The following is a 23346-nucleotide window of genomic DNA, read 5'->3' as shown; positions in this document are numbered from 1 at the left end:
CATAAACTGCACAAATTTTATTGGCAGCTTGAGATGCATTTTTGCCTTTGTCATAGTAGTACTGTAAAATATGTCGGATTTTCTCTTTATTTTGCTCCATATTTGCGACACTATAACTCACGAACGACTTAACAAAACACTGTCATGGACTATATTATAGCGCGCAAAAATACCTTTCCAACAAGCTATAGTATGACTCGATACAGTGAATACAACTAGAACTACGCGCTTACAACGACACCTCGCGGAAATACCGCAGGACTTTTTTGACAGCCTAATATTTTGCAGCTATGAGAACACTGTTTTCGGTTGAAAAATTAAGGTGAAAATTTTATCCGATGCAGTTGCCATCACCTGATGTTTTTAGCAGCGTTGGAGATATAGTTTTGCTAAGAGGTATGAAACAACTACTTAGATATTCAATGTGTTCAGTGTTTTAGTGTCGCTCTAGACAGCAAGCAATCATCAGTACATGTTGATGCTGAGAGCTGAGAGTTAATTTGACAATCTGCCCAAATTGAGTCGGTCTTGGTTCATTTTAGAGCGCAGATAATTTTGAAACAATTTGAGCTTGCTGAAACTACGTTCGCACGATGCCACTGTAACTGGAAGTGTCAGGAAAATTCATCTGCATCTTGAACACATTCACCTCTGATACAAGTTCCTCTGTATCAACATCTGAAGAATACTTTCGTCCGAAATTTGACGCAGCCTGCTTCAATTGATCCATGCTCGTGGATGTTAGTCCGCCTCCTATTATAAATAAAAAATCTTAAGCTATATCCACTATAGCTTATTTTCGTTTTCCGTGGTCGTATAACTTTGAAATTATCAGGGATGCCAAGTTGAATACACTTTTCTTTTACGTATTGAATGGCATACTGAGATGCTTCATTCTTCATCTCCTCGAATGATGCACGCAAGGCAAGGAGTTTACTTGCTACGTCCTAGATCATGCCTTTTGATTGTAACGATTCATTCACTTTGTCCAAACTATTTCGGATTCTTTCCCAAAATTCCAGAAGACAACAAAATTTGAAATCTATTTGATTCAGTAAAACTTCAGCCCCGTAAACGGTGGCACTGTTGTGTTTGGTCGAATTTGTTAATTCTGTGAGAACAAAAATAACGGAACAAATTGCTGAGCTGATATCGATATCGCTTTCAACGATACTCCCAAAGTCTCAATAAGTACATTCCAGCGTGTAGTTGAACTGGTGAAATATTTGAACATTTCCTGTACAGTTCCAACGTTATCATTTCTGGTTCCGTGTACTCCGACGAGATTTAAACTATGTGCAGCACACGGAACGAAACGAGCTAGATTGTCAATCAGGAGTATAAGATTGGGTAAGATTACCCACGACAGTCTTCTATATTCAATCCATTTTCTTTCAGCTTTTGCAGAATATCATTAGCTAATCCTGAGTCAGTTTTCTCCGTCGTGTCTATAAAATCTATAAAACATTCCCTGACCTGACAATTGCCTTCGGATAAATCCAAGAAACGGATTACCTCGCTCTCGAACATGCGACATGTGAGCATCCAGTTGGGGATGATAATGACTAATCAACTCCAATGTGCTCATCTAAACACCAAAACGCCAGCGTCTTTGCCTCAGAATAACGTCGACTACAATTTTCAAGATTGTACGCCATTTTTATGCTGGAAGCACCTATACAATCGTTAAATCCTGTATAACATCCACTGTTTTTAATTGCTTTTTTTTTTTAAATAATGGAAATCCGAATTATTCGCACGTCGAATTAACGGAAACACTAAAAGAGATCAAATCAAATATATGTTCTTTTCATATTTATTTTTATAAATTTACAAGCATTCTTGTTTATCCTGGTCATAACGCCCTTCGAAAGTAAGTGGCACATTCATTGAAACCTATCGAAGAAATGTGAAATGAGAAAAGACCACGCAATTAATGTAGTAGATATTTCTCATATTCAAAGTCGCAATGTACGTGGTAGTAATTATTCACTCAAAGGACTTAGAAACTTGGAGTTTATGATTTTGTTCTTCTTTCAATAAATTAAGATAACGTAGGAGTAGTGGGGGCAAATTGGTCATGGGGGGCAAAGTGGCCACCTGCTTGTTTGGTAGTATAACTATTGACTAGAGATGCCATATTGATAGTCATCTTATGTTTGAAGAATTTGATGACTTTTGAGTCGCCCTGTACTTCACTAGAGCTGTCGCATGTTAAAATACAAAAATACAAATAAAAACAGAAATTACTCTCTCGATAGCCACTCGGCCGTAGTTCTGTGCACATGGTATCTAAGGAATTTCTCGTGAAATTTAGTTTACTCAATATGATATGTTGGACAAATCATCAATTTGGACAACTGTTCACATATTCTAGGAGAGGTGAACAGATATTTTGTTTAATCTCAGCGATTAATTAGCATAGAAATTATTTTCATGCTTGGGGGCAAAGTGGTCATAGGTGAATAACAACTTACAATGTTCTGTTTACTAAAGCTGATATACCTCATTCACATTCTGCTCTTGAAGAAGATTCTTTTGTGGCTTTGACCCTGGATAAATATGCCACTCCAACTAAACCAAGCCTCATTATGCGGAACGTTATATGTTTCTTACTACGCATTTGTATGCAAGAGAAAATTTAAATTGAAACTCTAGGGGAATAGGCCAAGCATATTTCATACATGTACCTACTATAACAAATATGATTTGAACAAATTTGGACGAAAAAAACGCATAAATCTATCCCATTTAGCTTGATATGGGCGGGTGACCACTTTGCCCCCACTAGGTGACCGCTTTACCTCCAAGCAAAAAAAAAGGTCGATTTTTCACCTTTTTTTTCTAATGATGAAAAGTCTACTATTTTGAATTTTCATAGTAAAAGTCGTTTGCTATCTTGAAGAACAATGAGTTGAACTATAATATTCTTCGAGAAACGGGAATTAAATCAGTATGGGGGCGCTGGAAATGAGCATATTCCTTAGGGTGACCACTATGCCCCCACTTCCGCTACGTAAGATGTTCGACCATAGATCACTTTCTCTTACAACTTCAAATTATTATACGAAAATTCTGCGAATGTTTAGCTTACTGAACGTACTAGGCATAACATAATTGCTGGTGAAAAAGCTTTTTTTCTTCTCTCACAAGTGAATTATTACAAAACTTACAGAACAAGACTTGCATTTCACCCTTTTTCTGTGGGGTAAATCATGTGTTGATGAGAAAACCGACGAAAAGGAACAGAATTAACTTCACGTCAAGCGGTTCGATACACGATTATATCACAAGAAATATGGCAACATGAGCAAACATGTGTGAAGTGGTTCAACAGAGCAAGAAGCGGAACTTGTCCGAGTACCACAGGCGGCAAAATGTAATCAGCGAAACGAAGTATCACGAAATCCCCAGAAAAGGTTGAAGGGTTTATTAGTAAGATGACAAAGATTATGAGAGATAAGACTACAGGAAACGCCTTCATCGGAATCGGAATCCTTCCATGTGAAACAAAGGACCGATACATCAATACAGCCATTCCGTGCCAAAACGATATAGTGGTTCTCAGATTTTCTTTAAAATGAGTAGTTTTGTTCCTTACCGCGGAATACAAGATCCGTATTTTTTTCATTTTTTCATGAGGGTGATCATTTCCATTTTAGGGTGGTCCGAAAAATCATTTTTTCCCATTTTTTTTTTCCAGAAATGACTTTTGAACTACTCTACCGATTCAGATGATCGACATATCAAATTAAAGCCGATTAAAGCCTGCTTTGAAAAAATATTACACTTGCAAAAAAAGGAGAGTTCTGGCGCTGTATCTTTTTTTATATTTTTTTCTTGAAAGCTGAGGTTTTTTACAAAACATATCTAATAATCAGAGAGGAGCTTTTTTTTCGTTTTTGAGTTATGATTTTGTAAAGGTACAGTACGATAAAAATATCACCATATTGTGGGTCCCCTCCCATTGGTCGATACCGGGTAATGAGAAACCGAAATGGCATCCTAATTTGGCACAACAAATCATGACGTTAACATTGCAAACTTCAGAGTGTTATGTTGGTACATCATGTAAGATAATTGAAAATCAAGCCTAGAATATGCGAATATTTGAACAGTATATGGAGAAAGAGGAGGATAAAATCCTCTGAGATAACATATATTTATAGTTTTTAAAACGACTCATTGCTAGAGCTAAATTCCCCAAATTAATTTGTAAACATATCGAAAATATACAATAGATTGAAAAAATCATTCCAGCTAATCAGAGTCGAACTATACTCCATTTTAAAGAGATCTCTTCTCATTTTAAAATGATAAAATAACGTGGGGTAAAGTTTAAACGAGGCTGTGCGATCTGCTGAAACGATCCCAGCGGTATGGTTGCCATAATAGAACCAATATTTTTGGTCTAAAAAAATCTTTTCATGCTAGTTTTCTCTCAGAAAATCTGTGTTGATATCTGTATCACATTTATAAGTCCAATTTTGACGCATAACCTTAGCTTTACTATCATTGATTGGCATAGTTATTATTGACTCGACGATGTTGATGGTATCCATGTAGATTTACTGTAAAAAAAAAAGTTCCATGAAAAAAAATAAAATGAAGTGAATAGTTTTATTATAATATATACCTGGAACAAACTAAAACTTATTGATTGTAATGAATTAAAAAATAATAATAAAAAAAAACTTAAGAAATGTCAACGCTTGAAATGAAAAAGGGACATATAGTTACTATGAAGCCATATGTTTAGGATACGGACAGGTTTTGATAGATTTTTTTGTTCAACATGATCAAAACAGGTATATTATGGTTGAAATTATTTGGTTTACCGGTAAGTTTCTTCGGTTTTCCAACAGATGGCGTAACTTAATTATTAGTCCAGTGAATCAAATTTCCAGACATTCGTATGAAAGCTACTGTCATTGCGCGTCTTTTTCAGTATATGTCAAAAAAATTTTTGCTTGTTTTTTTCCACTTCGAATATGTCGAATTTCGTACCAACGAGAGTGTTTTTGCGAGTAGTGTTACTTCATTACTTCAATATGAAGAAAAAAGCTGTGGAAAGTCATCGCGTTTTGGTGGAAGTTTATGGTGACCATGCTCCAACCGAGCGAACGTGTCAGACGTGGTTAGCACGGTTTGAAAGTGGTAACTTTGACTTGGAAGACGAAGAACGTTCCGGACCGCCAAAAAAGTTTGAAAGTAAGAATAGGAGGCTTTACTCGATCAAGATCCGTCACAAACGCAACAATAACTTGCAGATACACTAGGAGTAGCTCAGCAAACCATATTCGATCGTTTAAAAGCAATGGGAATGATCTGAAAGATAGGACATTGGGTTCCGTATGAATTGAAGCCACGAGACGTCGAACGCCGTTTTTTCAGGTGCGAAGAACTGCTCCAACGGCGTAAAAGAAAGGGTTTTTTGCATCCAATCGTTACTGGCGATGAAAAGTGGGTTCATTACGACAATCCTAAACGCCGGGCACCGTTGCCAGAAAGATGGGAAAAAGTTGTTACTTGTGATAGGTAATACTTTGATTATTAAATTTGTAACCATTTTTGCAGACTAAAGCAATAGTTTTTGAAAAAAAAAACGAAGAAACTAACGGGAACGCCTATTAGTAACTTTTATTCGAACATTTGTCGTTCAATCGTTTGGCGATACAGCTTCAGCTACAGCTACAGCTTTCAGGAACATCTGAAAGTTATTTTTCCCCTTTCGCTCAATTCAGTAGCAGCTGTTTCCACAACTTTAACATCGACGTAGACATCTTGGGTAAAATAATAAAATAGGTTTAGTCATCGAGTCGTGCAAATGATTCAAAGTTCGTTTCACTGTTTGGTTTTGGTAGTAGTTGAACCTCTCTAGGTAAAATTTTAAGACGGATTCCAGTAAGAGCCATCTAGCGGACGAATTCAGCGTTTTCGATTGTTCGAGCATCAATATTTTCCGAATTGAGCAAATTTCATGTTCACTTTGGGCTGTGTGCGAAAGATAACTAAAAATGTGTAGACCGCAATGCGTTTTCCTAACATGGACTAGACCGATTTATTCCGTGTTAGGGAAACGCCTTGCGGTCTACACAAAAATATATGGAGAATGAGAAGCTCTATTATCAACGCTATATTATTAACTTTTGGCAATTTTATATAGCAACAGATTGTTGGGAAGTGTCCAAATTAATATCATGAATCTCTCATGGAACGCCTGAGCAGCCATAACATGTCCCGAAATTGAACCATGCTCGTGACGCGACAGATATCTAGTTTTTTTTTGTTTGTACTCCCTATATGTTCTCGAAAATGTAATCCTACGATGGTTCGTTTGGATATTCTTAACCTTTAAAACTAGAACTCTCAATACTAAAAGGATTTTTACAACAACATGAGCACATTTTTGAGTTTCACATTAACTGTGCTTTAGGACAAGTTAAACAAGTTAAAGTCAAGATCAAGTTGAAGTGTTTTTCATTTATTGTGAAGCTAGCCTATGAAGCAGACTTTTGCATTTTTCCGTCTTGAATCGAATACGAGAAATCAGAGCAACACGCTACATATGGATGTTAAAAAAAGATAACTTTCATTCAGACTGATTCAAATGCTATATGAATAAAATAAATGAGATGGGAAAAATATTATTGACATCAAGCCATAACAGGGGGGGTCTCCGTAGCCACATTGGTTGCGCGTTCGCTTAGTAAGCGATCGATCGTGAGTTCAAAACTCAGGGCCCTCATAAACCATCTTTGTGTTGTTACAGAATAGCTACGTCCACGCAACAATCATCAGCGATGGAGATCGATCCACGGTCGAAATAAGATCGATTCATCCATACAACTGCTCTGCTCTGCAAGAAACATCGGGCTGCTGTTCTATAAATAACTCAACAATGATCAATCAACTGTCTCCGCTGTCCGGTGGTCCAACTGGATAATGGAAGAACAGAAAGAATAATCTTATGCCTAAATGGCTACTGTGTGAATGTACCATATGTAATGGTATAGAAGGAATACTGGCGATTGACAACTGTGTAATGTGCTAATTATAGATATGATAACCATGTGACATGTACACGATTCAAATTCGGCTCTGTTACATCTAAAATGCTAATGAGCCTTAAATAAATAAATGGGATAAAAAAAAGCCATAACTAACGTTATTTTAGAAAAATCTATAAATTTTCTATGACTCCCGAGAAATATGTAATCTGTAGCTACAGATTCTTGGTTCCGAAAAGTGACAAATATGTAGACATACAGATTATTCTGTAGATATAGTGACCCTGTCCAGCGGTCGCTTGACCGAGGTGACCATGTTAAAAATGATGACGAGAATCTACTTAATGGTGTTAAGTGAATATCAACTAAGAGGACAAGAAAAAGGGGACATGTATGTCGCAGTGTATCGCATACTGACTGGCTGTGAAGATGCGTTAGAAGGTCACCATTCCGAGTTCTCGAATGAAAACACCAATATTAGAAGCGATAGAATCAAGCCTTGGGAACCTTCCGATTGACAAACATTTGTCAATCGAGGCTCCCAGAAGGATATGTTGTCTATCTACAAGCTTCATAAGTGCTTAAGTTTGCCTGTACCTCGAATACATACAGGTGAATTATTCACGCCTTTTCTACTTCTGTCTCATCAAACGAGTCGGGCGAAAGTCGTCAGTACGCCAACCTTGAACTTGATCTTCTGAGAAATTTTGAAACACCGGTTGAACGCTTCTGCTGTGTAAGCTCGTGAATATGTGTTCGTCGGTCGACAGACGCTGTGAACTGAATGAGTGCACCAAAGAGGATTGCATTGTTTATTTGAACGTAAAACTGTACATAAATTGACAGAAGAGGCTGGGAGCGGTGCACCGAACATTGCGCCATCGATAAAAATAGACAGATATATCGCCCAGAACTTGTACAAATTCTGCTGCGGAATAGAATTGTCTGTAGGGGTACAATAAACAAACCATTTAGTAGAAATGATCCCATTAGTAAATGTTTAAGCCGATCGGTCTGTCGAATAAACACAATTCCCCTCACGTATGAGCTTCATCCGGGCCACTTGGGTTTAATTAGCGGTTGCTCTAAAGAGTCATAGGCGGGTCAATTTGCAATTTCCTGTGCAGTAATTGTGCAGCGTTTTGACCGCAAGCGATTCCGGTCAGCATCCGGCTGATTTGAAGAACTGGTGTTCAATGATCAAGGATGATATAAACTCACCGATCACTGTAAGTATCGTTAAAAAAAAGCAAGATCAAAACAAGTGTTGAAACAAATTTTACGACTTAATGCGACACTTATAGCGTCTTTTCGCCGCCAGAATATTCAATCTCGACCTTATGAATTTATAAAACGCTGTATCCGCGCTAGGTCCCAGATGAACTATGAATCACGAGGAGAGAAGAATACGAGCAACGCTCAAGCGCACATCCAGTCTCCATTCCCGCCGACGACAGTAATGATATGAAATTCCAACGAGAAGAAAAAATAAATAACGATATGGGTGAAATGTCGGTGAACTTGACATTTTTATTACGCAGCGGTGGATTTTGGCCTCTAGAGCAGCAGTTTCATTTCGTCGCCAATTATTTGCACGTCGTAACATTCGGATGACGTCTTCAATATACCACACTCTCGACGGGGTGTCTTATCGTTGAAGTGCACAATGTCTGAAGAAAGCGTCCCCAGTTAACGTTTCCCAGTTATACGCGAAAGTGGGAACGAAATTAGTATGCATAGGATGTTACCTACCAAGGCTATAAAGCATGAGAAGTTTATTCGAGTATGCAGGGGTCAACTTGTAAAACTTCACGCTCAGACAAGCCTGATATTAACAGCCAACACCATGGGAGAACTCCATCCCGTGTGATTCGACCTTCGACAGGTCAGTCCCAATCTAGATTATGCGCTGTGAGCGCGACTCAATTATGAATGCATTAGTTCCAGTTCGCATGGTTCGCATGCTGGATCGAAGCACACTACTCGATGATCCCAAGTTAATAATGTGCTTATCTTCGTTCCAAGTGGGGTAGTCATTCCCATCAAATAGTTAACATCAAAGTTAATCTGTGAGAGAGATAAAACATCATCGCCTATGGTGAGGCAAACGAGTTCTTTGCTCCGGATTTCTTAGGGGGCCATCGACACAGTGCCCCAATGAAGACACTGAAGAAAATTGAATTTCATCGCATACATTATGCAGCCAACCTGGAGTCAAACATCAATTATAAATTTGCATTTAATGTTAACTCGCTACTGAGTTGCGGTGGAGATGAGTTTTTTTTGCGTGTGTTGATGGGACGGCTTATTCATTATTTGATTGCCCTCACTATTGAAGACTTAACAACGATGCGATGGTGTTCTAGACAAATTATAAAATTAACTTCTACTGAAGCTGTGTATGCGTAGTTGATTTTAAGTTGGACATTAGCTTTAATCATTTGTTAGATATTTTTTTAAGAATTTCAACCCTTATGAATTAAAGTTATCTTGTTTTTAAGTTTTTTTTTTCGAATTCGTAACGATTTTCAAAAACATTTTGGAACAATATTTTCAAGATAGATATAGTTTGTTAATTCCAAAAAAATTTTGGAAACAATGGACGTGATTACGATTGTCTATTTATATTTCAGCTAGCCAAACCTGGCATTCACAGGACCCCCGAGTGTTTTGACGTAGAACTATGTCTTTTGGGAAGATATTGCGGATGCAAGTTACAAAACGGAAAATCAGTCGCATAGCGAAAATTATCCAATATCAAGTGCTCAGTCATTTCGTAATGGGTTCAGAAAATATGGAATACGTAATTGTGTAAAAAAATATGCATTTGGTGCAAGATTTTCTGCTGCCCACGTTTGATTGGTCCAATTTGCGCTCCTCCAGTCTATAGATGAAGTATAGTGGCGATAAAATGTGCCCGTGGAGCAAGTATAAAAGTCGTATTCCGGATATCAGTGTCTTAGTATTACTTAGTATTACTTAGCATGCTGAGGGTTAATTTGACAACATTATCTACTAGTGCTAGGTTACTATGATAACGATTATTACTTGGAATTACGACAACGATGTAGGTGGCTGCAATATATAAGAGCTATTGCTCGCGAAAAAACACATCTCTGATGCTTGGATAAAAAGGTAAAACCTTAACTTTCAAGAAAAAAAATAAATAAAAAATATTTAAAAACATAAAAAATATAAATCTGCACTGCTTTGGAGACGGACATGAGCGGTCGCCCTCGAATACTAACAATGTTCGAGGAAGCGTATCCAGAGTTCGTCGGGAGGCTTGATCAGAACGCGATGAACGCGAGGCGTAGAGCGATAGTACGCAACAACATGCTCTCCCAAACGCAAATCGACGAGATCAAGCAGCAGGTGCAGAGAGAAATAAGCTCCAGGAACAACAGAGCAAGCGATGTGTCGAGACGAAGTTCAGTACGGCTGAGCAATTCATTCGCGAGTGGGGCACGCGAATCAGCACCAGTGGAGGCCACAGTACAACAACCCCCTGAGCCGGAAGACCCACAGCCAGATCAACAACTACTACGCGATCTGGTCTTCCACTACGACGAGGCGATCTCACAGTTCCGCGACACAGACCCATTGTCGCGCCCCAGGATCCCGAAGTTGCAGCATTCCCGCAGGCTGACAAGTGCAGTAAAGCTCATGAACGAGCACGTTCTCCCGCTGCACTTGGTTGATGCTGAGAACATGGAGGAGCTGCAACTGAAAGTTTACTGTGCTGCTGTGGCGACCGCCAAAAGTTTAGGATACCGTATTAGGCCAAGAGGCGGACTGCTCCAACATCTCCGTGAAAGGCGTGAGCCTCCATGGCGAAGGAGATTGGAGCAACGGATCCTAAACAAGCGCGCCGCAATTGGAAGACTGATGGCGTACAAAAGAGGCAGCAGATCGGCGAAATTATGTCGCCAAGTTGCTGTGATCGTGCGGCCTACTGAACTTCGCCAGCTGGGAGCTCACCAGCTGACGGAAAAACTCGACACACTGGTACAGCAATTGAGCGTCCTAACTAAACGGCTGAAACGTTACTCTGACTCTGCAAAGCGCCAGGAACAAAATCGGATGTTCAGAGATAACGAAAAAGCATTCTACGACCACATTAGCGACGAGAAGCCCGACTACCGCGAAGGTTTGCCAGATATTAGCGATGTGACGAACTTCTGGGCTGGTATTTGGGAGACCCCAGTAGAACATCGCGACGGGCAAATGTGGTTAAGACGGGAGGAGGAGAGTTGTGGTGAAATTGGAGAGATGCCAGCTATCATCGTCGGAGAGAACGATGACCTGAGGAACTGGGCAGCACCGGGCCCCGATGGTGTCCAGAACTTTTGGCACAAGAAGCTGACCGTCGCACATCCAAAGATAGCTGAGTGCTTCAACAAGGTGCTACGTGACCCACACAACCTTCCTGAATTCGCCACCCGTGGCGTCACCTTCCTCCTCCCGAAAGACAGCAACACATTGAACCCATCAAAGTACAGACCGATAACGTGCCTATCGAGTCTGTACAAAATACTGAGCAGCATAATTACCGCCAAAGTTTCTGCTCACTGCGAACAGCATCACATCATCGCAGAAGAGCAGAAAGGATGCAGGAAAAATACGCATGGCTGCAAAGACCAGGCCATCATCGACGCAGCCATAGTCGGCCAGGCGGTATATAACCAGCGGAACCTAAGTATGGCCTACATCGATTACAGGAAGGCTTATGACTCCATACCTCACTCGTTTCTCGTCCGGGTATTGGAGCTCTACAAAATTGATCCCGTCGTCGTTAGGTTCCTGCAGCATGCGATGAGGCAGTGGAGTACGTCTCTGCACCTCAGTGATGGGGAAAATGTGTTGCAGTCTAGAACGCTGCAGATAAAGAGGGGGATATTCCAAGGCGACTCTTTCAGCCCGCTTTGGTTTTGTCTGGCACTGAACCCCCTCAGTAGGACGCTCAATAGAAACGGTCAAGGCTATAAAATAAGGTATGGCGACGGCGCTCACGAAGAAGTGACCCATACCTTCTACATGGATGATCTCAAGGTCTACGCTGATTCACGTCAGCGTCTAGGTGTAGCTATCCGGGTTGTCGAAGACATAAGCAGGGACATCTGCATGGAGTTCGGCCTTGACAAGTGCCGCTGTGTCCATCTGCTGAAAGGGCAGCTTACCGAATCCGGAGGTTACGAGGTATATGACGGCGAGTTCATAAGAGACATGGTTCGTGGCGAATCCTATAAATATCTTGGATTCCGACAGCTCACCGGGATTCGCCACTCCGACATCAAGACGGAGCTGCGAGACAAGTTCTTGAGTCGAGTGAACTGTGTCCTGAGGACTTTCCTCAACGCGGGGAACAAGGTACGCGCGATCAACACATTCGCGGTTCCCCTGCTGACCTTCAGTTTTGGTGTAGTCAAATGGAGCAAAACTGACCTAGAGGACCTTGAGAGGAGGATGAGGAAAGCATTTAAAGAGGCCGGAATGCACCATCCTCAATCGGCACTGGAGAGAGTTTCACTGCCACGCAAAGAAGGGGGACTTGGAATAGTCGACATATCTGCACTGTGTGTTGCCCAGGTACGACAACTGCGCGAGTACTTCGCAGAACGCGCCAACCAAAACGCGCTATACCGGGCTGTCTGCGCCGCCGACAGAGGATACAGCGCTCTGCACTTGGCGCAAGCGGAGTACCAACTCAACTGCAATCTGCAGACAGTGGAGGAGAAGATTGCAGCTTGGAAGCAGAAGGCAGTGCATGGTGCCCACCCCCATCAACTGGATCGGCCACACGTCGACAAGGCCGCATCTAATCTGTGGCTAACGCGTGGTGAACTCTCTTCAGTAGTAGAAGCCGACATGATAGCCATCCAGGACAGGATAATGCCGACGAGAAACTGCAGGCGGTACGTCTGGCATCAAGACGTTGATGACATTTGCCGGATGTGCCATCAACCAGGTGAAAACATAGAGCACATTATGGGAGGCTGTCCCGTTTTGGCCAACGCAGCCTACACCGAGCGCCACTACCGGTACCTGCCTGCACCTGTCCTGGAAAATGACCGTTTCAAGCTGTACTGGGATCGCACTGTTCTGACCGACCTCTCGATCCACCACAACCGTCCAGATATAATGGTTTACGACAAGAGCGACCGCAAAGTCACCATCATCGATGTCGCTATTCCACTGAACCAGAATCTGGAGGAGACCCACGGTCGCAAAATCTGCAAGTACCGACCATTGGCCGTGGAGCTCAAGGAACTGTGGGGGCTAAGGGAGGTCCCAAGAATTGTTCCAGTCGTTCTCTCTGGAACTGGAATTGTCCCGAAGACACTTCTGGAAGCGCTAAAGGTGTTGAACATGGAGAAGGAATTGGCCGGCATCCAAAAGTCGGTCATCCTTAGCACCTGCGCGATTGTCCGACAATTTCTCGGTCAGGACTGAAACAGCACGAGCATGCAGATACGTGCATTCCGCAGAGCCTAGTCCCCCTTTGGCATTCAGAAGCCCGGGGGCAGGTGAAAATTCTGGCTAGGTTCGCCTAGTTAAGAAGTGAGATAAGTCTGCCAAAAAAAATATAGCACCCTTTATATTTAACCATGTAAACCATATAAAACAAATAATAAATCAATAATTACGAAATCCATTTTTTGTTCCATTTTTTTAGCAAGTTTAATATTTTTTCAAAGAAGAATAGCTCATTGGCTTCAAGAATACTGTGTATTATTGTTTGCGAAAAAAATCGGTTTTTGGACGGATTAAACCATGAATTCGGAAGTGCACAAAAGGGAGTGTCTCAATACACGGATTTACCCTTCAATTGCCCTGATTAACGGTATCAGCAGTAAAGTGAGAAATTTTATTTGAAATAACAAAGAATGATTTGTTTCATTTTTTTTCAAGAAATATAATGCTATAACCATGGATCCTTATAAAGTTTATCAATTGAACGGATTTTAAAAAATACGCTCGTTAGAAAGTGCCCCATAAAAATCATTATAAAAATCATAAATATAAGAAAAGCAGAAAAGATTTCAAAGCAGTACAGTGCCTCATTTAAAAATTTCAAAATTCCGGGTTACCGAAAAATTTTACCGCACAACACTTTAAAATTCTAAAAAAAGAAACACATCAAAAATACGTATATTTAAATGAAAGTTATGTTTCAATGGATCTAAAAATTCAAAAAATCCAAAATTTCGAAGCTTTTAATAATTTGTCGTGATACACCATAATAGACGCACTTTGAACATTTTCTCAAATGTTCGTTCCCAAGCCTATTGAGAATTGGGAAAAAGAAGAAAAGCTACGTTTTTCACTATAGCTCTTATGGTGAACCATATAGGGATTAAGAAAAAAAAACCTAACTTTCTAATTTGGTACCCAAAACAATGTTTTCCATATCTCTGGTGATAATGTTTTGAGGCACTTTTTACGAACACATAAGTGCAATACAATCATAGATTTCAGGGAGAAAATATTTTTTAGAAAATAAAAAGGGGGTATTTAAAAAAATATATCTATTTTTAATTATTTGACATTTTTGTACCAGACGATTCTCGAAATTTCCTGAAAAAAATCACAAATATTAAGAAATACATACGAACATATTTAAATATAAATTTAAACAGTACTGGGTCTAGAGATGGGCGAACGATCACGAGCCGGCTCGACAGAACGAGCGTACGATCCACGGTTCTTTACAAATGAACCAAGGTTCGAGAAAGAGTCGCGGTTCAAGAAAGAGCCACGGTTCATGAAAGAACCATGGTTCTGTCCAACGCCGCGGTTTATTTGTAAAGAAACGTGGATCGTACGCTCGTTCGGATGAACCGTGGTCTGCGGCAGTACAGGAAAGTTATGTATCCCATTCTAAATTTCCCATCACAATGTGTATTTGTGTGTTTATATGATGCTTCTTAAGCGGTTTTATTTAGCTTGATCTGCTTGTATGTTTGTAAATTTATAAGTTAGTATGTTTGTTTCTAGCGTTTTCCCACATTAGTAGAAATTCGACCCTCTTCATATTGACCGATTGATATGAAATTTGGAATACACCTTCATCTCTGTTGTCATTTTATAACTGCGTACTTAATGATCTTGTAAATCCAAAATGGCCGCCGTCACAAAATGGTGAAGTATATTTTTTTGAAACCACATCACTATGGTTATCAAATGAAAGAACTCGACTAATAATTTTCACAGTTATTTGTGAAAAATCCAAATCCAAATCGGCCAGGCACAAAATGGCGATATATATTTTTTTCCAAAAACTAGAAAATAACAAAAATAATTTTTTAACACTTTGAGTCCCGGAAATTCGACTCTAAATTAGTCACATATCATAAAACATCCGAAAACAAACTATGGTATTTCTTATTTCCTAATTTTGAAACTGACTGCCCCAGTGATGAACGTTTTTCCAAGAAAAACTGAATATCAGTCCCTAGAGACCGATTCGGGGCTGAACGTGTTAAATTAAACGGTTTCATTGTGTTTAAACATAGTAATAATACAGATAATGTACTAACAGCTAAAAAATATCTAAGCAAGTAGCAGTTAGCAGTCAGATCAGATGAAGCGCAGTCATATGTGTGGGAGGAGTTCGATACATTGGTTGGCAAACTTCAAGCTTCTGGATAGCTGCAGTAGTTAAGCTGGACAAATATTCAGCGGAAACATATTTGCAAAGAATAAGCGACCCTTTGCGGTACGAACTCGACCCATTTTTGAAGAAGATGGTGGCTGGTGATGAAAAGTGGAACACGTACGACAACCTAAAGTGAAAAAGCACGGTCGAAGCGCGGTGATCCGGCCCAAACCATCGCCAATTCCGGATTGACGGCCAGGGAGGTTTTGCTGTGTGTTTGGTGAGATTGGAAGGGAATCATCCACTATGACCTGCTCAATTATGGCCAGACCATAAACTCGGTTCTCTACTATGAGCAGCTTGACCGTTATAAGCAGGCGATTGACCAGAAGCGGCCAGAAATGATCGATAGGAATGGTGTTGTTTTCCACTAGGACAATGCTCGGCCTCACACATATTTGATGACCCGCCAGAAGCTACGGGAGCTCGGATGGGATGTCCTATTGCGCCCACCGTATAGTCCGGACCTGGCTTCAAGTGATTATTATCTCTTCCGGTCTATGCAAAACGCTCTTGGTGATACTAAGGCCTCAAAAGAGGCTTGCGAAAACTGGCTGTCTGAGTTTTTGCAAATAAGGAGGGGGGGGGTTTATAAGGGGGGGATAATGAAGTTGCCTTCTAAATGGCAACAAGTTTGCGAACAAAACGGCGCATATTCGACTTAAATTGGATAATTTTAAGTATGTTAAATAAAGCGTCAAATTTCGATCAGAAATACGACATTTCTTTTTCCCCAGTCCTATATATACCATTCATGAAATTAGTCAAGAGGCGTTACAAAATACTAATGTACTTGGTTCGCTCAAGCTGCAAAAAAAAGGAAGTTTTGGGTATCCAGCAACAACATAATTTTGTATGTTTCATTTTCCTAAAGGTTCTGAATCAGAAATTGACGAAGATGTGTGCTTACAGCATGAGAAGGAGTATTATGTTTAACACCCTGTTTGTAACATGTGAGCGATGAAATGATAGATTTGATCAGACACAGTCAATTAGTGGGAGCCCAAACTTCAAATCGAAATATCTCAAAATAATGCTTTGGCGCTTGGTTCGTTTTGGCAGAACCCCGACCAGTTATGCTTAGAATATCAACATGGGACAATTGAGCTTGATGTTGTTTTTTTTTCAAAGCTGGGAACAAACTATAACTTTATTTGTGTTTTCCGGAAGATTATGCATAAAAACATCGTTTTATGAAGAAAAATTAATTTTGTCTTTTTGTATATGTGTTTTTTGTTTATGTTGATACGTATAGCCACTATTTTTAGTCGATCGATCAATGTTTGGAGTAAATTAGAGGAGCGCTTCATCGCAAACTGTATCAGAAGCATAAAATTTTACGCGTACCCTCAGAATGTACGATTCGTAACTTTCGTTTTTATAAGATCCGAGGGTGCGCATAGGTACAATTTGCGATGAAGTGCTCCTTTAATTCACTTTAAACTTTGATCGTTCGTCTAGAAAAGTGGCTAAACGTATCAACATTTTCACGAAGTTACAGCATTTCAAAAATCATCTAAAAATATCGACTCCGCACTCTGTTTCTCTGATTATTACTTACTTATGACTGATTGTAATTTTAAGTAAAAAAAAAACAAGTAATGTTAATTTTAAGTGATTGGTTATGAGATCAAACCAATCACTTAAAATTACCTCAACGGTCAGGACAGAGTTCCGTCAGTTCGTTGAACTGATTTATTTGCGCAAATTAATCACCGTTTGGCTGAAACTTACATTCGAGTCGGTGAGCTGCTTATTACCTCGTCATGGCGCAGTGCTTTGGCTTCACACGTCATGTTTGTCCACAGGATCACATCGCCAAAACTGGTACATTATCATGTTCATTGATCAACATACGTTTCACACGAATTGTGTTCACTGAAGTGTAACACTCAACATATGTATCTCACAGTGAATGAGTAGACTCGTAACTTGATCCCACCCGTCTAGGTCACTGGGCTGTTGCTGCGCAGAACCTGGCAACGAACCGACCGGCCAGAAATATCAATTTTGCTACATTATCGCGCTAATTATCTCCCATGGATTGGTATTAATTAATCATTTTATTACCCGTCGTAGTCATAGTATCCACCGAGGTCCGCGATTGCCAATCCGATATGAAAACCCGAAGGGAACACCGGATTACCGAGTGATATGAATAGGTTCACGTCGGTTTGAGATTAACTTATTGCGCCATTTTAACGGCCAAACTCTTTATTTATTTATCTATAATCGAACTGTTTCGCTAGGAACAGAACACGGAAGCATTTGTGCATTCAACGTTGGAAAGGATCACAATCATGAGCGTAACGCAAAAATACTCAATCGGAACTCATTAATCATAGCTATTCCAGTTCATCGATGTCATGCGGGAGGAGATACGATCATTGCAGGACACAAAAAACCTTGGTAGTTTATTGAGTGTTTGTGGGGGTCTTAGTATAAGCAGTAAATTTTATCGTAGGTTTTGCACTGAGCAGATTTTCGACGACCGCCGTCAGGTGTCTCTTGCTAAGTGGCGATAACTGAATAAAATTAAACGGTGACTAAAAAGTCACCCAATGGAGTCAATAAACGACAATACCTCTTCTAATCCTTATTAGTGAATGTTACTTAAAATTGACTTCAGTATATGTAAACACTTTTTTTAAAAAGGAACGCCTTGTTTTCGAATACATAACAGAAAATGTTTCCATTATACACTACATTCATGCAATTTCGATTAAATACCCTCCGAAGGTGGTTCCTTCAATGATTTTCGAACTGTACAAACTAAAACAAATTCATTACGCAAGTGTCATGTCACATCTAGTAGTGATAATTGATGATTGGAAGTTCGTTCGTGCCGGACCCTGTGTGTTTTGTTTACGTTGTGAAAACCGTTCATTTTTGTGCCATGAATATATTCACATTGTATTGTAAATAAGTCTGGTCAAACTCGTAAGTGCTTGTCACTTATTCCGCATTCTAGGATTCCGGAATGCATTTGCAGATTCGAATACATTGTCGCTGATCTGCTATCGAAACTGCGGCCATTTAATTTACCGCAGTAATTTACTTCCGGGCTGTCGATAATCGACAGCATGCATTAATACATCTCACCCTCTCCCTTTTTGCGATACGTCGGTACGACCGAAGCAGAAGACCATAATAATCGTGGTGCTGCTTTCCTCGTTGGGTCGCAGAAAAGGAAACATCAACACGGGGGACGACGGATGCTCGGTGGGGAGCGTGGAAATATAGCGATGCTAATGTATGCAGCTTTGCAGCAGCATGTCTTTACCTTGCATAAATTAATCTTGTGTCTTTTATTAATAGCGTGAACCGCCTAGATCATGTCAGGTGAGGAATATTGATAGCGGTATGACAAAACGGGAGAAAAGTCTGAGGAGTCTGATGAGAGCGGAGTGCAAAAAGTAAATCGAATGAAATATGTCGAAGACGCACCGTGGTACGAGTAATAACTCCATATTTGCCCTGTTACAGGTATTTGATGTTTCTTCAATATTGTTCAGATGCATTCAGAAATGCAACTGGGTATGTTGGTTGGTATGACTGTTTGGAATATACATGCAAAATATATGTTTGCTCCTAATGTTCCGAACTTAATTTTGAAAATGCCTGTTTTCCGTAGAACTATGATTCGATTACTACTACTTATCCATTTATTTTTCCTTTCAACACATAGAGTGTTTCGTCCGAGAAGAACCGTATGGCGTGTTATCAAGCAGTACAAGGAAACATTGACGACGGCTCGGAAGCCGCATTCGAAGCGTCGGAGTGGAACTGTCGACCGGAAACTGCGTGGGAAAGTCATCAAGGCCGTCAAGAGGAATCCCAATCTTTCAGACCGCGATTTGGCCAATAAGTTCCAGGCCGCTCACAGTACGGTGCGACGAATTCGTCTCCGGGAAGGAATAAGGTCATTCCGAGCCAGCAAACAGCCAATTCGGACGCTGAAGCAGAAAAATGTGGCCAGAATCCGTGCTCGAAAGCTGTACGACCAAGTGCTGACAAAGTTCGACGGATGTATTCTGATGGACGATGAGACCTACGTGAAGGCGGACTTTGGGCAAATCCCAGGTCAAAAATTTTATTTGGCGACGGCTCGGGGGGATGTACCTGCAAAATTAAAGTTCGTGTTTGCGGATAAATTCTTCCGCAAGTACATGATTTGGCAGGGGATATGCAGTTGTGGACAGAAAACCAAAGTCTTTCTCACTGACAAGACTGATGTCATAGAAGTCTACAAAAAAGAGTGCCTACAGAAACGGATTCTGCCGTTTATTCGTGCCCACGACCGTCCAGTAATGTTTTGGCCGGACCTCGCAAGCTGCCATTACAACAAAACGGTTATGGAATGGTACGCAACGAACGGGGTCAGCGTAATACCGAAGGACCTCAACCCCCCAAACTGCCCCCAGTTCCGGCCGATAGAGAAATACTGGGCAATCACGAAGCGGAGGCTTAAGGCAAAGGGAAAACTTGTTAAGAACATGACTCAAATGAAGAACTGGTGGAATCAAATCGCCAAAACGGTGGACGAAAAGGGTGTGCGCCGCCTAATGTGCCGTATTACGGGAAAAGTACGAGAATTTCTTCGAAACAGCAATGAATATTTTTTTTATTTTTTTTATGAAAGAGTAAAGAAAATGCTACATTTGTATGAAAAACAAATTATGAATTCGTTAATAAATGACTGAACTACACGCAATTGTTTGTGTTCCAATATTAAATGAAGCAGACTTTAGCGTCATCGTATCAATTTGAACGAGACATTGAAGGCGTCATGATAGGTGTTAAGTAACCTGCAGAAAAGTCTGACATTGTCGTTCTTAAAATCTCATCGAATATTTTACTTTTTTCCTTGTTTTATTTAATGCGATCCTTAGATTTTATGATGAATTGCATCCAAATTATTAAGTCAAATTTATATGCATTCGTGAGAAGAGATAGCTCTCCCGTAAAATTCAGCTGTTTCGTTCGGATTAAGTGATAATCTTAAGTCACCTTCTAATATCATAAAATAGAGAACATAAAATTGGGACAAGTAACATCATTTGGCTGCTATAATAGGCTTTACCCAAACTTATTCATATTTCGAATCAATATAATATGTCCCTTTTTTCTCTCTATGGATAGAATTATTCAATAAAAAACAATGGTTTTACGATGGTCGAAGTCTCCGGCTTCCAACTCATTTGAATCTCAATTTCTAGCTTTTTAGACCATTCCCATTGCTTGAAAAATTTCTGACTGTGTTTAGCTATAATCTTCAGTCAATCTTTCTTCCAAATCAGCGTTTCAATTGTTTGAAGATTCTCGATTCTCTTAATTTCAATTGTAGAACCGTCGAAACTTCTCTCCGCAAATTGAAAGAGCTATCCAGAAAGTAGCAGATGTTTTGCGGAGCTAGAGCCGCCATATTAGTGTCTGAAATGTGAAGAATCCTGCGTTTAGTACGCAACAAGCTATTTCTTGCTGACAAAAAATTACACACCAATTGCTATCCATCGCAAACTTTCTGAAGTGTTTGGAAATAGAAGAATAAGTAGAGAAAAGTGAGAGAGATACTGACCTCCCGGTACCACAGCTTGATGCGTACTGAGGAATCTTTCTACACCAAGATGATGGTCGACTTCCATGTAAGTCAAAAACTTCTGCAACTTTCTGGATAACACTCGTATATTTCAGAACCCATATTCATTTATAACACTTTTATGCATGTTTCAGGTGTCGACAACAGACAACTTCGATATAGTTTTTAGCAGTTCACTATAGTACTTTCCAAATTGTATGGTAAAAGGATTCACAAAAATAATGTTTTCCAATCTTTCTCACTGGAATAACCGAATGACATGTTGAACTTTTTCGTGGTTGGGTAAAACGGATATATGGTGAATGTACGCTTCACGTATTGCATTGCGTATCCGTTTATCGTTTATTGCTAGCGAGTGATCTTATTTTCTCTCACGTCGTTTGTCTGTCCAGCAACTTAAATGTAAACAAACTGAGAGAAAGTAAGAGATCGCCAGTTGGATGCACTATTTATCACCAAATTTTCACTGTTCGTCTTACCTCCATTAGAAGATGTCCGTCTGACCCATCAGTACGATTCTTTAAATGATTCACTAATTCTTACTAACATATGGAATTTACCTACTTAGTACCCAGTGTAGGTATAGGTTTGGTCAGTCATTTGAAAAATCATAGCTTTAGAACAGAATGAGATAAATAGTTTAAATTTTGATTGAAGGTATCAAAAGTATTAGAAACTAACATTTTTGATAAAATTATTTGAAAAGACATGGTCGTGAACACTTGCACCAATCGTCAATCGCTACACCAATGGTTGTAAGACTGGGTTACCGAAGATGAAATCTGGAGAGTTTGTAACTTGCTATTTCAGAAGTATTTTGCATCATTCCAATCGTTTTTTCTTCATGCTGGGTGTCAGCTCACACATCTCTTGTACGCACTGAGCTGTAAATCTTCACGCAAAATATGACTTATGCTGCGCTTGGAAACATTCATTTCGACTACTAAACGCTTTTGTTTACGAACAGGATTGCGCCGAACGTGTTCACGACCGGCATAAATCACATTGTGCTGCCGTACCGACCTCCAACATCCCTCTCTTGGTTGATCATCAGCTGTAGCTCGTAGATCACTTTCGCCGTCTTCACGCACTTAAATAATGCGACAATTCCCACACGCTTCTTGTACAGACCGAACATCATCGTTTCTAAGCAACCAAACAAATACTGATGGGACCGCGAAACTTAGTGAGAGTTAAAAAGGGACATCACACTACACGGCTGCTGTGTTACGACTTTTTTTTTCCATGACAGGATTTATGGCTATACTAGGTACATTCCTAACATCGCTTCGGTGTTAACTTAGGAACCGAAATATGAAAAAGTGAATCTGCTTAATATTGAGGCCGCAAAAATTACACCCGAATAAAAAATCGCTTAGAATTTTCAATATTTATTAATTTTTTACACTTTTTTGTTAAGTTAGAAGTTGAATATTAAAATCAACCGCTTGTCAGTCTTACTCCAACTACCGGTCTCACTCACAATTTCCCTGAAACACAGAACATACTCTGTGTGAGGAATTGAAATTCGACTACCATGCTGACTGTAGTATTTATCACTTTGCCTTCGCCGTTTTCCTATAATTGGCTACATTTGTGAGTAGTGATCTAATCGATATATCATAATCGTCATATAACGGATGCCGGCATTCGTCAACAAAACCACATAGGAACATTAGTCGAATTAAGTGCGATTCACATACAACATCCACGTCACGTTCACGTCCCGTCACGTCACGTTACGTCAGTTATTCTACCAAGTAATTATTATGAAAACATTCACATACACCGGCAACGTAACGACCCGTCAGAATACGTTCAACGAAAACGACCGGCAGGATTTATAGAAAAGAATAATTGACGGAGACGGACGGCTCGTTTGGTTTTTGTCTGGGCTTTGTGTCACGGCTTTTGTTTTGATTTTGGTTGTACAGTAATTTACATCTAATTCGACATTTTGCTAATTGGACAGACCTGTGATGTTTAATTAGAAATTTTACCTCTAATTGGACATTTTTGTAAACATTGAGTTCTCGGCCCAAATTATAGCCCCACTTTGAAAGTCGCCACCTGTCGCA

The 23346-nt window shown here is 40.0% G+C and overlaps 1 protein-coding gene and 1 long non-coding RNA gene across 7 annotated transcripts in view; one reads left to right on the top strand and one right to left on the bottom strand.

Annotated features, from left to right (window-relative positions):
- Positions 1-23346, bottom strand: part of LOC129778219 (TLD domain-containing protein 2) — a 438692-nt gene that overhangs the window by 288907 nt on the left and 126439 nt on the right. The gene's annotated exons all lie outside the window — the stretch shown is intronic.
- LOC129778220 (uncharacterized) lies at positions 8028-9409 on the top strand. The gene is made up of 3 exons (XR_008743402.1): positions 8028-8239; positions 8332-8895; positions 8952-9409. It is a non-coding gene; the product is annotated as an uncharacterized LOC129778220 (long non-coding RNA).

The sequence above is a fragment of the Toxorhynchites rutilus genome, chromosome 3 (genome assembly GCF_029784135.1).
Source record: "Toxorhynchites rutilus septentrionalis strain SRP chromosome 3, ASM2978413v1, whole genome shotgun sequence".
NCBI classification, from domain to species: Eukaryota; Metazoa; Arthropoda; class Insecta; order Diptera; family Culicidae; genus Toxorhynchites; species Toxorhynchites rutilus.
This window is presented reverse-complemented; position numbering and strand designations above follow the sequence as displayed.